The sequence below is a fragment of the Dasypus novemcinctus genome, chromosome 14 (genome assembly GCF_030445035.2).
Source record: "Dasypus novemcinctus isolate mDasNov1 chromosome 14, mDasNov1.1.hap2, whole genome shotgun sequence".
In the NCBI taxonomy this organism is placed as follows: Eukaryota; Metazoa; Chordata; class Mammalia; order Cingulata; family Dasypodidae; genus Dasypus; species Dasypus novemcinctus.
Genome location: NC_080686.1, coordinates 106850882 through 106861025, shown reverse-complemented (window position 1 = coordinate 106861025; position 10144 = coordinate 106850882).

Sequence of the window (10144 nt, the reverse complement as noted above, 5' to 3'; positions counted from 1 at the left end):
TACAAATTTCTGCACTCCCAATTTCTAGAGTAATGACATTGAAATCCATATTTCTACAGCTTCCAGTGATTCTTCTGATCATGTACATTTGAGAAACGTCACTTTCTACTCACATAATGATAAGGAGCACCATGTGATGCAGAGTGGGGAGAGACACTGGTGTGTTTTGACAGATGCCTAATTAATTTGTTCCTAATAGTAGTAGTTAAATTACCCAATGAAAATATGTGACTGATCTACCATTTTTGCAAATCAGAATGAATTTGTGATTATCTCTTTGTATTAGTCAGCCAAAGGGGTGCTGATGCAAAACACCAGAAATTCATTGGCTTTTATAAAGTGTATTTACTTGAGGTAGGAGTTTACGGTTCCCAGGCCATAAAGCATAAGTTACTTCCATCGCCAAATTTTTTCACCACATGTTGCAGCAAGATGGCTGCTGTTTCCTGTGAGGGCTCAGGCTTCCCGGGTTCCTCTCTCCCCAGGGTTCATTCCTCTTCAGGCACAGCAACTCTGTCTTTGCCACAAGCCAGCTGTGGACTCTCAGGTGACTACTCTGTCTCTCTCCCCAGGGCTTCTGCCATGTCTAAGGAGCTGTCTCTATTCCTCTGTGTTCTTCTCTTGTGTGTTCACTTCCGAGACTCCAGCTCAAAACTCCAGCAGTAGAAAAAACTCCAACTCTGTCCTTTGTCATGTCTTTTATCTATGAGTCACTGACCACGAAGGGGTGGGGACTAAACACCCTACTGACCTGGCTCAATCAAAGCCCTAATCATGATTTCATCATGGCCAGGTACAGACCAGTTTACAAACATAATCCAATATCTATTTTTGGAATTCATGAGCCACATCAAACTGCTGTACTCATGTTCCAATGTGCTTCCTTAAAAGAGTAAAAGTGGAATTACTTGCAATAAATGTAGCAGAAATTGCCTAAAATGGCCTTGTGATGGTTTGAAGCTGTTTGGACCCCAGAAAAGTTTTTTTTTTTGAAGGTGAATCCATTCCTGTGGGTGTAAACCTATTGTAAATAGGATCATTTGATTAGGTTATTTCCACAGTGGTGGCCCTTTGTGAGTCTTAATCTCCTTAATGGATTCCTTTATAAATGGGATGAATAGGGAGAGGGAGAGGAAGAAAGAAAGCTACAGAAGCAAGAAGCTGAAAACAACAAAATCTGGAAGAGAAGAGGGAGACGAGCAGGTGCCACTGTTGTACCTTGCCCTGCATCAGAGGAGCCCAGGATTGCCAGCAGTTGGTCTTTGGGAAGGAAGCTTTGCCTTAATGATGCCTTGAAAAGGATGTTTTCATGGCCTCAGAACTGTAAGCTTGGAAGCTAAAAAATCCCCATTAGAAACCTAGTCCATTTCTGGCAGATTGCATTTGGCAGCCTAGCAAACCAAACTGTAGGCAACCCCCAAAGGTATGTAACTGTCTTTCATGTTATTGTTACCTGGGATGGGGCTTGTACTTCACACACTCCTCTACTTCCCAACAGAACCTCTCAGCGGTGCATCAAAACCTCTGTCCATCTGTATGCCTTAGTTTTTCAGAGCTGCTGTAGCGAAGTACCATTGACCAGTTGACTTCAGCAATAGAAACTTACTTTCTCACAGTTGTGGTGACCAGAAGTCCAAAATCATAATGTCAGCGAGGTCATGCATGTGTCCACTAAAATCTGGTAGCTTGCCAGCAGTCCATAATTCGGGCCTTCCTTCATCATGTGGCCATCTGCTCTCTGTCCCCTATGAACTGTGTCCAGATTTCCTCTCCTTACATGGACTAGACTGGACCAGGACCCACTCAACCCAATTTGGTATCATCTTAGCTAATACCACCTCAAATATCCTGTTTGCAAATAGGACCTCATTCACGGACCTGGGGCTTAGACCTTGAGCATGTCTTATTGGGCCACACAATTCAACCTAGCACCATCAGGATGTTCATGTACGCATCAACCATTTTACAAACTGTGAAGGTAAAATAATTTCCTGAATCCGAGATTGCCTTCGTTTTTTAAGCACATGATCTTTCATGCTTGTTATGTGAAACGTTCCTGTGCTTATCTAAAATTATGTTTCAAAGCATGCCTGTTATAAAGATTCAAAGGAAAGTATTGCCAAGGGCTTTTTGTTTTGTTTTGTTTGTTTGCTGAGACTGAAACATGCAGTGCATTTTTACTTGTTAGGTCTGACAATGCATAACTGATTTGTAGCTGTACTATGGTACTCATGGGTTACAAGATAATTAGAAACACTTTTCCCTAATTATATTTTAGAGTTTGCTCTATTTGCTCTAGAATTATCAGAAAAATTGCATTAACTAGTATTAATGAACCTAGCATAGAAATCCCCACTAGATCCTCGAGGAGAGAGGGGAATTAAAGAGTATCTACATCCCTCATCCAACACCTGGCTTCTTCTCAAACAGATGTTTTTATTTGTTATTCCCAATGACATATTCAAAATAAATTTCTGACTTGAGCCTGGTTGGGGAGAAATTTCCGGTTGGTCTTGCATGTGCTACCACTGTTTTCACTTGTGACACACTCTTCCAATGAACTGCCCATAATGGCTGATGGTGTATTTTCCATCCTAGCAACTCTGAGCCCTCAAGTACGTGCCCTTCCCCGATGGAATGCCTGGAAAAAGAACCTCTGTAAAATAATTTCTTAACTCAGGAACCTGAAAAAGAGACTTGTGATCTTAAGATACAAAGGGATTGTTCTGAAGAGCCTACTTTTTTTCTTTCCTTGGTCTGCACTACATGTCTGAGCAATGCTATGGGCAGTGGGTGGTGGAGGGGCTCATAGAAACGACTGCTGTCCTCAAGGAGTTGTCAGTTGAGAACGAGAGAGGGCACACAGGAGTAACTGCTCTACTCAGTAAGCACAGAGAATGGGCTGGCGGAGCTGAGAGGAGCAAATAGAACCCTCATTGAGGAGATGGAGAGACTTCACGAAGTAAATAATATTGGAAATGGGTTTTAAGGATGGATATGGATTTGGCTTCCAGATAATTGGAGCAGGAGACTAAAACACAGTAAAGAAAGTCATGGGGGTAAATTCCCCATACAAAGCCAGCCCTCCTGTCATAGGAATGAATTTGAATTGTTACCCCCATGCATGCCAGAATGAGCATGTTCACACCCATAGCACCCATATATACACACCCACACAAAGGAGTTCCCTTCTGCACATCTGCTTTTCCACCAGCATTGCATCAAGTCTTAACACGGCCGGCTTCAAATAGTTCCCTCTCCAGCTCTCTTTCTCACTATATATTTTTTAATCTAATGCCTTTTCAGAAGCCAAGTTCCTTTTGGGAAAAGGAATATTCATTATGACATAGCAAGACCACTGATGGGGTCAGTTTTCTTTAATGACAAAATATTTACACGTACTTTTATTTCACAATAGTGAACAGAGCTTAATCTACTGTGCAAATGACAGTCGTCTAACTCAAACGCTTGGGACTTTTTTTAAAGTAGTAATTTTTTAAACATACAAAGTTGATCATACAACCCTCCAGTATTTTAAGTGCAGCAGCCCCATAACAAATGCAGTTAGTACACTAAACAATGGTACAAATTAGTTAAAAGGCCATCTTGCCAAACAGTTAATCTGACCTCCATATGTGTTGGATTTTTTTTAAAGAAAATGGGTTTTAATTCATAAGCTTGGTTTATTTCTTACTTTCAAGTGGCACGTCTGTCCAGTTCACAGAGACTTTCTGATGCAAATCTGCAATTAATGAAAAGCAAGTGTGAGCACCTTACTTTCCTAGGGCTGCCAGGACAAATTACCAAAAAGCAGTGGTTGAAAGTATCAGAAATGTGTTGTCTCACAGCCCTAGAGGCCAGAAGTCCCAAATCCAGGTGTCGGCAGCTTGACACCTGGAGAGAACCCATCCTTGCCTCTTCCCAGCTGCTGGTGTTTGCCTCAGTCCTTAGTGTTCCTTGCTTTGCAGCCACAGCACTTCATCCCTGTCTCCATCATTACATGATGTTTCCCAATTCAATCCATAACGATGAGCGTGCACTGTAGTCTGGTTTCCATAAATATTTAACAGTTAACTATAGTTGGCATTCACAACTATCAATAATAAAAAGGCTTCTTTCTTTCTGGCTGGGACAACAATGACCTTACAATGGGTTTGTAAGTTATTGCTCACAGGCTTGAGGCTTGGCGAAGTGCAAGATCAAGGCATCAGCGTCATGATACATTCTTTCCAAAAACTCTGGTGTTCTGGGGCTGGCTGCCAGCCATTGTTGGTCCTTGGCTTTGCCATCACATGGCCATGCACGTGGCAGCATCCTCTCCTTTCTCTCCTAGGTTCTGTTGACTTCAGCTTCTGGTGGCTCCTTGTGGCTTCTCCTCTGTGGCCCATTTCCTTTGCTCATAAGAACTCCAGCCATTTGGTATTAAGGGTCACCCTCATTCAGGTGGGCACCCCTTAACTATTAGCATCTCCAAAGGTCCCCTTTATGTTGGGTTCACACCCACAGGACCAAGGCTGGACCTAGAAATGCCTTTTGTGGGAGACATGATGCACCCCAAAAAAGGCTACTTTCATTAATGCATTTTATATTGAGACTTGTTTTTTAGATTAAAAAAAACACTGTCCTCCATCTTTTGTTCTTTATTGCAAATTCTTTCCCTCTAAAATTAGTGAAAGGCCATATAGTATGCTTAGAAATCCAAGGTTGAGAAATACTGATTCTAAAGCATTGAGAAAACATTTCATGAATAATAAGAGGTCTTAGATATTCACTGTGATGGTTTTTGTTTTGTTTTGTTTCTTTGTTTACTTTTCAAGTGATTTCATAATCTTTTTAAAAATTTCTCTCCCCATCCCCCCCTACCCCGTTGTCTGCTCTCTGTGTCCATCTGTTGTGTATTCTTCTTGCGTCTTGTCAGCAGCTCTTGGAATCTGTCTCTTTTTGTTGCGTCGTCTTGCTGCATCAGCTCTCCATGTGTACAGCCCCACTCCTGGGCAGGCTGTGCTTTTATTGCATGAGGAGCTCTGCTCGTGGGGTGTACTCCTTGTGTGTGGGGCTACCCTACGCAGGGGACACCCCTGCATTGTACGACACTCCTTGCTCACAGCAGCACTGCATGTGGGCCAGCACACAGGCCAGGAGGCCTTGGGTATCAAACCCTGGACCTCCTATGTGGTCAGTGGATGCTCTATCAGTTGAGCCACATCTGCTTCCCTTATAATCTTGACATATCAGATGTCTAATTTATACTGGTTCCAAGCATGCTCAAGGCAATGAGAGAAAAAGATAACTTTTTTAAAAAAAGAGCTAAACACATGTGCTTTTCTCTGGCCCTGGAGCCTCAGCTTCCTGGTTTCTTTCTTCCCCAGACAGCTGGGGTCTGTGGTGCTTCCCTCGCTCTGGACCCTGGAGGGACCCCATTTCCTGACAGGCGAGGTCATTTGCCCACACCCACTCCCCCACCACAACAATCATTCAGTAAGGGAGTTTTAGGGCTGAATGGTGTTAATGTACTTTACCTTCCATGCTGTTTTCCAGGAGACTGCCCAGTGCTTTGTTAAATTAGCAGGAAGTAGAGATTTGTGTTTAACTCACAGTCATGTTATGAGATGAGCATAGATCATTTAGGATTTTTGAGCAGTGTATCAAATTAATAATTTTCTGCAAAACTGCCCTTGCTATTAAATTAGTATTGGGGTGCGTAAACACAGATGTGAAATTTTATTGTCATGTATAAACTTCACATTGAGCATGACTAGGTATTTGAAACTGGAATTTAATGACAATGTGATTGAAAAGAAAGGAATCATCATATAATCCTGTTGTGGAAGCAGAGAGATTCAATGATCGCATATGGAAGACCAGGACGCAGTAATAATTTTGGGAAGGAAAATTTATTAACAACTGGCCAGGCTGGGGAACTCTTGTTGAAAACCGCAAGCCCCAAATAAGATCTTTGGGCTTTTCCCTGTTCCCAGAAGAAGTTCCCAGCAGGCATTCTGGGGGTTACCGTGCTTACGTGGATTGCTTGCCAGGCTTCAGATCCATCTATTAATTTTTCTTTTCCCTTTAGACAGTTTACACCTTTACTTTTAAAGGGGTGCTGAAGAGAGTTGAGCTTCCTGCTGGGCATGGGCTTCAGTCCCTACCTGACAAGGTGTAAAAACTTTGTTATTTTATTTTGGCAGGAGGAGATGGATCCGGCATTCTGTATGAAGCTGGATGCAGTTTTCACATGGCTAATAAGGTGCCCACTCTGAAAGAAACAAACTTAATTAGAATTTTGGGAATATATAGTTTTTTTTAAGAGGACACTGGATTACAGAGGTAGAAAATGTTAGGTGCCTGCAAAGATGGCACCTTTTTATGGTTGGTGGGGAACGGTAGATACACATATATATATCTTAGATTATTTTATGTTTTTGGTTTACTCCCAGAGAGAAATTGTAATAGATAATGGTATTAGGTACTTAGTTTTGTTTTTGGAGACGCATTCCAGGCTGTTTAATGATTGGCACTCATGTGTTTCGTCAGGTGCTTCTGGTGAACTGGCACGTTCTTGGGCAGCTGGTTTCATTCAGGATTAGTGCACCAAGTTGGAAATTCTTTTAGCCTTAATAGCTGTGGGAGTGGTTACAACTACAGAGTAAAGTTTTGTATATTTTGGTTTTAATTGAATAACTCTTGGTAATTTTTTTGACGGTTTTTACCAGGATTTTTTTTTTGAAAACCCATTTGGCTAAGCTGGACAGGGCATCCTTTTCCACATGAGTGGCTTGGTGAAGTCCATGAAGGACTTTTCATTGCACAGCTCCTGGCAGGTAGACCTGAGTATCCTTTACCAGCCACTCATCAGTTTTCAAGGTGAACCCCAGGCTAGCTGCCCTGGTTTGCTTATCCTGGGTATGCTGTGGAACTCTAAGTATTGGTACAGGTGCTAGAATAAGGGGTAGGAGGGAGGCCTGGGTTTGTGCTGCCACTTTAGCAGCTGAATCAGCTTGAGCATTTTCCTTTGCTATAGGAGTGTTTGTTTCTTTGATGCCCTTGGACAATGCACAATTGCTATTTTTTGAAGTAACAGTATGGCTTTTACTAAATCTGGGGTTCCTTGTTTATGCTTAATACGTGACCCACTGTTAGTAAGCAAGCCTCATTTTGCCACACAGCAGAGTGAGCCTGAAGGACAAGGAAAGCATACTTAGAGTCTGTGTAAATATTAGTCCATTTCCCAGCTGCTACTTTCAAACTTTGGGTAAGGACAATTAGCTCTGCTTTCTGGGTTGAAGTTCCAGGGGGCAGGGCTTTGGCCTCTATGGTTTTAAATTGAGAAACCACTGCATGGCTTGCCTTTTTAGTTTTTTAAAAAATAAAACTGCTTCCATCTGTGAACTGTTGAACATTTGGGTTCATAAGAGGCTCCTTTTTAAGAATCTGGCCTGCTTGAGCAGTTTTGGCTAAGAGTTTCAAGGCAGGGGTGGGGAAGGGGTCCCTCAGGATCTGACTTTGGGCCTTTCACTGGTAGAAGGGAGGCTGGGTTGAGAGTCTGACACACCTTTATTTGCACTTTGGGGGTTTTTAGTAATTGAGCCTGGTATTAATTAACTGGTTACCTGTAAGCCACTGGTGGCCTCTGGATTTAAGTATATTTTTTATCTGGTAGGGGGTGGAGACTGTGAGAGTTTGTCCCCAAGTTAGTTTGGTGGCTTTTTAAATTAAAAGGGCTGTTGGCGCCACCACTTTCAGGCAAAATGGCTATTCCTTTATTTTATAGACATGTTTATTACTTAGAAAATGAAGTTTACCAGGACTTTTAACATGTTCAATGTACTTTTGCACATGATTGAGAATAAAAAGATAACATTGTAATTATCAGGCATATATTTAGAATAGGATAAAGGTACAGTACTTAATATTAATTAATGTATTACTTAATGCATAAGGTTGTTTGAGCTGCAATTAATAGTTTTAAGTTTCAGGTTTGCAATACTATACAGGTTATATTTCCATGGGAGCAAGCTATAGTGCCAATTGTGTTTAAGTTCTACTTACAGTATTCTGGTATTTATTGCTCCACTTTGTATGTTCTTCACAGAATTGCAGCACTGTCGACCCTCGAGAGAAACTAGGGAGTAGATCTTACCGGCCTGGTGCATAGCGCTCTCTGGCACAATGAGACAGTGCCAGTTTGGAGACGATAGTCATTATACATTTGGCTGTACTTAGCCACTGCTGGCGGCTGCAGGAGCTCAAAACTACAAAGTAGTTTCCATCCACTTCAGGAGCACGACCATTGGTGGAGTAGATACTTTTATTGTTTTAGGGGTCAGTGACCAAACTAGTCAATAACTCATATGGACAGGTAACCTGCAATGTATTCAAGGCCTGGTTAAGTGCACAAGAGAGTTTGATAGTGCTGAAGTTTATCTCTGGATTTTTATATACCTTTTAAACATTTCCAATGCAATGTGTTACATATCAAATGAACTTAACTTTTTAGTACTTTGCTTTTTATTTCTATACTTTTACTATGAAGATGTTCATTAGTAAGTATTTTATTTTAGCAGTAGAGGGAAAACTAACTTTTTCCTTTTTTTTAAAATGAAAACTGAAGATTCCCAATGGAATCAAGGTAACTTTTTATTACTACCACTTGAATATTTACATTGAGGTGACCATCAGACAGATTTTATTGTTATGAGTTGTTTTTTTATTAATACCAATTTAGATTTTTTAATTAATAATGCCTTTTTAGAATTAGCCATTTAAATGCTTCAGTTTGGAAGATGCTTTTACAAACTCTTCATAATTGACCACAACCACAGACTGGCAAATTTACCTTAGATTACAGTTAGTAGCCAATGGAATTTACTTAATGCATTTAAGAGACAGCAGTCCTATATTTAACTTTATTTTATTAAACATGAAATTTATAGCTTTTATTATTTTAAAGATTCAATACATATAATGTTAACTTATTAACCTGGTATCCCATAAACCAAAGAGATAACACTCAAGCTAAAGAAGTTGAAATTGTTATTGTTTAAACAAAGAATGTAGTTTTCTTTTCCTCTACAGGGGCTTAAAACATTTTGTCTTTGATAATTTTAAAACTGTGAATAATTTTAAAAGCATTACTGACTTTAGGCTTTGGAATATAAAGCAATTACTTAATTTGTTCTAATTATAATCTGATAAGGATTTTTATAGCTTTTCCAATAGTTTTTATATTTAGATTTCTATATGATTTTTCCATACCGCTTAGTCCAATTTAAGTTTTAGGAATATTTATTACTTATATAACTGCATATTTAATTTTAGCAAGTTGAGCAAATAGGCAGACATGAATAGTTTGAAACAGAAACACCACTCAGTTACTTAAAATTTTTCCCCTTTTTTAATAAAACAAGTTTAATTGTAAAACAATATTTGAGAGATTTTTTTTTGAAGGTTTTCTTTTGATGGCTTTTTCAGATTAGGGGTTCATGGTTTCCCCCTTTGTGGCTCTTTTTAATTAATGGCTTGTAACCAAAATGTTTCTAACGCTATGATACATTTTTTTCTTTGCTTTAGAACCATAAGCAGAGGTAAGTGGTGGGTCAGATCTGCAGTAACTGTAGCAAAGGCAATTCAGTTTATAATTACCATTACAGTAGTTGAAGTAGAGGGGTGAAATTAGTTATAAAATGACTATAAAATAAGTTTGTTATAATTACTATTATCATAGTAAGCCCTAGATAAGGTTGAAGTAGCCATAAACAGAGGTAAATTAGTTTAAGATTACTATTACAATAGCTGAAATTTAGGCTACATTTACATCACTGTAATAGTCTCAGTTATAAATTTATAGATATATATACACATATATATAAAGGTACTTATAAAATGATTTTAATTCTTAGTTTCTAGAAAGTTTTAATTTGAAATTAATTTGGGTACCTTTATTTATCAATTATGCAATTAAAACAACTTCATTAGTAACAATGCTGTGCAGTTTTCCCAACTTTTTCAGGAACTAAATAAATTTTACTCATGAGTTATACATTAAATTTACCAGCAAGATAGTACTGGCATTTAAAGATTCATTTCCAGGTTATCTTTTACCATCATTCAACTTGTAACAGGTAAACTTTAAATTTGATTTTCT